We start from the raw sequence: 6000 nt of genomic DNA on the forward strand, positions 1-6000 counted from the left end.
GAGGTCACGCTGTGGGACCAGGCTCCTTTAATTTAATGGAGATGGATTCTGGAACGTACTCTTCCAGAGCATATTAACTCCCCATAGAGCAGAAGACACGATGACCTACAGCCATCAAAACTGAATATGGTCATCAATTAGTGATTCTGATACTGAAGGTTAGGCCTCCTTTTCAACCTTGTGAGCAGCCTATTACATATAGTGAAAGCAGCTCACTGAAATATGTCTGCTTCAACTGGTGGAGGGAGGGGGGGAGGAGGGGGTGCATCTGCCAGAGCTGCATCATTACGCTCACAGTGCTGGTTAATATTTCACATGTTATCCTTCTGAGAGGTTGGCATGTGTGTGCAGACTGCCTTTGAAACTGATGTATACGTGAGTGAGTTTGGAGGTGGGGGAGAGATGGAGAAAGTCATGGACAAAGGCAAGAAAAACAATCCAGGGAAACAAGACAATTCAATTTTATGGCCATGAGACGTGACAGATAAGGGACAACGAAAAAAAAATAACCCTCCCTAACACTTTCTTGCCTTGACAGAATTCTTCACAGCTCATAACACATTTGTAATCCGCTCTTGATTCCGTACTAGAGACAGACACGTTGTACATGTTCATTAAACAGCGTTCACTTTAAGCCCCTCTATGTATTTTTAAAATATCATCCCATATATTGTTTATTTGATTGACAGCAGCTCTGCTTGTATCACAGGATTTTAATGTGATACAAAATGTGATTAAAATTCTAATTGGACAGACAAATGTGACAACAGCACATCAGTGATGTCACTATGTTAGCCACGCCCACCTTCTGCAAAGGGCTCAGACAGAAATATCTCACTATAATAACTTCCATTTAGCAGAGGTGGAAAGTGATGAATTACTACTCGTGTTACTGCAACTGAATAGGTTTTTTGTGTACTTGCACTTTTTAAATGAATTTCTTAAATTTGTAATTTCACTTTATCTGTTACTGAGTAAAAAAAATGTTGCCCTGAATTTAAAAAATAAGTAAATAAATTCATGCACCGGAAACTTGACACTTGAATGATTACATTACATTACATTACATTACATTACATGTCATTTAGCAAACGCTTGAATGATGAGGACAGGTGAATGAATGATGTGAACAGGTGAATTTATGATATGGACAGGTGAATGAATGATGTGGACAGGTGAATGAATGATGTGGACAGGTGAATGATGTGGACAGGTGAATGATGAGAACAGGTGAATGAATGATGTGGACAGGTTAATGATGAGAACAGGTGAATGAATGATGTGGACAGGTGAATGTGTGATATGGACAGGTGAATGATGAGAACAGGTGAATGAAGAGGGCGGGTGAATGAATGATGTGGACAGGTGAATGATGAGGGCGGGTGAATGAATGATGTGGACAGGTGAATGATGAGGGTAGGTGAATGATGAGGGCGGGTGAATGAATGATGAGGACAGGTGAATAAATGATGTGGACAGGTGAATGATGAGGGAGGGTGAATGAATGATGAGGACAGGTGAATAAATGTTGTGGACAGGTGAATGATGAGGGAGGGTGAATGAATGATGAGGACAGGTGAATAAATGATGTGGACAGGTGAATGATGAGGGCAGGTGAATGAATGATGAGGACAGGTGAATAAATGATGAAGACAGGTGAATGAATGATGTGGACAGGTCAATGACAAGGACAAGTGAATGACTGATGAGGACTGGTGAAATAATAATGTGGACAGGTGAATGAATGACGAGGACAGGTGAATGAATGATTAGGACAGGTGAATTGGCGTTAATTAAGGTCCCTGAGTGAGTGAGGAAGTTAAAGCATATGTGATCGTTGACCCATTTTGACTTTGTTTACATATTTTATTTTATCAGCACTTTAATTTGTTATGGTTTGCCTTTAATTCACAACAATTAATGTGAGACATTTGTGTCCCCTTGTCCTTTTTGCACGACACAAGAAACAACCGCAACCTTGTTAAAAAACTAACTTCCAGTACTCTTTCCACCACTGTTATTTAGTTAAGCTTGTGGTGTTGTTCATGAAACCAGTGTTAATGTCTGCTGTGAAAACGCCTCATTGTGATGCAGCATGTGTGTGTGTGTGTGTGTGTGTGTGCGTGTGTGTGTAGCATGATAATTTTGTGTGTAAGGAAAAAAAAAAATATCATCTAATCATTAAAGTATGTAGTTCTCTTGAGTGACAGTCCGAGGCTGCGTGTGTGTGTGTGCCTTGTTGTCGTCGTTGTGTATTTTGTTGGGCGGCTACATCAAGGTTGCACAACAAAGGGACAAATCCTCTTATTAATGCAATTAAAGTAGACTCCAAGTGAAGTGGAGGGGGAAGTAGTCGGGATGCGGCAAGTGTTGTCTATTTGCCAGTGAGTCCACTCAATAGTCAACCTTCGCCAGCCAGGGGGGGCCCAGTGGGAGTGTCTAAAACACACACACACACGGCCGCCTTCTCCAATCTCTCATCCACATCCAGACTCCTCAGCCTGTCCCGCTGTCGTCCAGGCAACGAATCACATTCAGTCCAGTGACCGTCCAACTTGTTTGTTTCACATCTAATTCACAATGGGAGAGAACAGGGTGGCAAGAGAGAAAGAGAGAGAGAGAGAGAATGGTGAGAGTGAAAACACAGTTGAGAAGGCTGCTGAATGTAAATAAACCCTCTTTTGCCAGGAAGGAACGTCAACTTCAGAGTGTGAGCCGAAGCATGAGCCTCGCAGGTTTCCTGAAACAAGAAATTAGCACAACTGTCAAAACGCTATAATTAGATCCCCCTTTTTTGACAAAAAAAAAGAATGACAGCTGCTGATGGTTTCTTTCAGGTCAGAGAGGAAAAACTCTTTTTCTCTCTGGCTCCTTTTTTCTTTTGGGGGCCACTTACTGTACCTGAAGGATGGTCAGCTGCAAGAGAGAGTGGCGTAGCCCTATTTGTAGGGACGCAGTGTAATGTTTGTAAGTGGCAGAAAACCATCACAGAGGTGCCCAAGATAAAAGTGCATCTCTACACTTCATAAAATATTTGCTATTTCTTAGTCCACAAACAAACTCCACACTGGCAAAAAAACATTATTAGTTCACTGTGTTTTAAATAAAAACGGGCTGTGAAATGTGGCATGATGGAGGTTCTTTGTATGAGGGTTGTTGGAAACACAAATAGACTGGGCTGGCAAGGGCAAACCAATCAGCAGTTAAGTGCAGCCGAACAGAGATTTTCAATCAGAGCGTAAACGCCACACAAAAAGTCACAAAACTTATTTACACACATTTACACACACACACAAATGTTTGGGCAGCATTCATAGTGAGGACACTCATAGACATCATGCATTTCCTAACCCCTTATCCTAACCTTAACCATCACAACAAAGTGCATAACCCCAGCCCTTAACCTAATCCTTACCTTAACCCAATTCTTCTTCTCTTCTAAGGTTATTTTGTCCCCACAAAGATACAAGAACACACATTTACACAGCATGATGAATGTTTGTGCAGCATTCAAAGTGAGGACACACGTTGACATAATGCATTCCCTAGCCCCTTACCCTAACCTTAAGTGCCTAACCCTAACCCTTAAACTAACCCTAACCTAAACCCAATTCTAACCCTAACCCTAAAAACTAGGTCTTAGCTCCTTTAAAAAAGTAATTTTAAAGGCTGACACAATGGGAACCAGCCAAAATATCCTCATGTTCCCAAAATGTCCTCATGCCCTTGGGTTTCTAAGTTTTTTCTATCCTCACAAAGATACAAGAACACACACACATTTACACAGCACTATGAATGTTTGTGCAGCATTCATAGTGAGGACACGCATTGACATAAACCCAATTATAACCTTAGCCCTGCATGTAAAACCAGGTCTTAACCCTCAAAAAGCCCTTTTAAGGACCGACTGAATGTGAGGACCAGCCAAAATGTCCTCACATTCCCAAAATGTCCTCACACCCTTAGGTTTATACGTTTTCCCTCCCAAAGACTCCCATACAAGAACACACACACCTCAGAAATAAGGTTCAGCCTCATTAGGACCAGGTTTTGGTCTCCATGAGGACTACCAGTCCTGAAAAGAGCAGTGTTTATGCCAGAGAAGGTCCTGTAGAGGAAACAAGTACAAGTACACACACACACACACAGGTAAACAGAAACAATATGTGATGCTGGACATTATCAGTTCAGCTGGCCTGGGGAACTCAGTTAATGGGGCTCCTGTTGTTGCACTCAGGGGCCCCTTGTTTCCCTCTGTTTGCTGCCGATAACAACATCAGAATTGTTCTTCAGTTGCCTCTCACATTAATCAAAAGCCCTGGTACGAAGCAATAGTCCAGAGCAAAGTGGTGTTTTCATGGCTGCTGGTCTCATAAAAATGTTCCCACCACTGGAAAGAAAAGAAAAAAAATAGCACCAGCAGTTGCATTCAGCACCAACGTTGTACTCGTGAATGAGTTCCAATCTCGTCAATTTGGAAAAGAGGAAGTATGAGGTTTTGTTTTTTTTCTTGGTGCAAATCAAAAGTGTTTTGGCAATGAAATGGGAAATTGCATCTTCACCGGGAATCACAGTGAAAAGAGGAAAAAAAAAGTTTCTTTCACCTCGGCTCTCTTGTAACCCGGCCATATTAAATTCACATTTCAGTGATGTATTACAATCATTATCTCTGTCAGAGGAAAAACAGGCCCAGTTGAAAACACATTATCCCCGGCAATGAGGGGATGCAGCAGTTCATCACTTCACTCTTTAGTCATTTCAAAGCCTGGTCCCTTTAAAGAAACACCCTCATAATTACCCGCACATCGTCTGTGAGCGAATCTGACAGGGTGTCGACATTTCCATCCTGTCTGCTGTGATTTGTCCAATTTAATGTACATTGCATTCCTGTTTTCATGCAAGGAGGAGTGTATGAGTTAACATGCCCTGGAGGAGTTCTCTTTACCCTTCTAAAGTTTGGTGTTAATTCAGAGAGAATGAACGAGTCATAATGCAGAGTGTGTCGGTGGGAGCCGAGAGCTGTAAGTGAACACCTGTCACTGTCAGCGGTCTGCAGCTCCCGGACACCGACTGGCTGACTCACAGGAAGGTCACCTTGTCTCTGTCGGACCTGAGCCTGGGACTGGCAGCTGATACAGTAGCTTCAGCACTGCACTACAATATATTCCGTCTGAGAAATAGAAATAGAGACACGTATCACAGCTGGCCCATATCTGCTGTCGACTGGAAATCCATCACATTGTGTCCGTGTCTCCCTCTTTTCAGTTTCACCCACTGCCCATGTTTTTATGCATCATTTTCTCCTGCTGAAACATCCTCACTCCATCTCTGTCTTCTATTTAACACACCTAGGCACACATCTCTAGATCATTCATATTGTTAACAAAAAAATAAAAATTGATGTATGTTTTATTTTTAGTCTGTTGTAAACAACGTTAACTAAAATACTCACACTAACACGCCTACGGACAAAAATGTCAAATCACTACTGATGCGTCATAACAATTTAAGCATTTAAGGGTTAGAAACATACTAAACTCATTAATGTTTGATATATGATGAGGACTGTTGTTGTTGTAAAAAATAATAATAATGATAATCATTTATACAATTAGTACATTTTGGTGCTCTAAGTGTGTTAATGTGATTATTTTATGAAAAATTACATTGCAAAAATGAAAATAATAATGCATATAAACAAATGTTTCTGCTAATCTTTCAAATATACCAGGCTGCAATAATAATAATAATAACGAAAAATAATCCAGTTTTCATGACGTATATTGAAAATAATTCATTCACTGTGTTTTTAGACCTTAAGATGAAGGTGCATCATGAAAAAAACTTGGCAATTTAATGGTTAAAAACTTTAAAAATCCATTCAAATTTGATGGGAAAAGGACTGATGTTGGTTTACCACTTTTTTTTTTACATTTATAAAATTTTTATAGCTTTATTTTTTATGAACACAGTTTGGTGTTCTAAGTGTGTTAACATAAC

Source organism: Solea solea, chromosome 20 (genome assembly GCF_958295425.1).
Source record: "Solea solea chromosome 20, fSolSol10.1, whole genome shotgun sequence".
Classification (NCBI taxonomy): Eukaryota; Metazoa; Chordata; class Actinopteri; order Pleuronectiformes; family Soleidae; genus Solea; species Solea solea.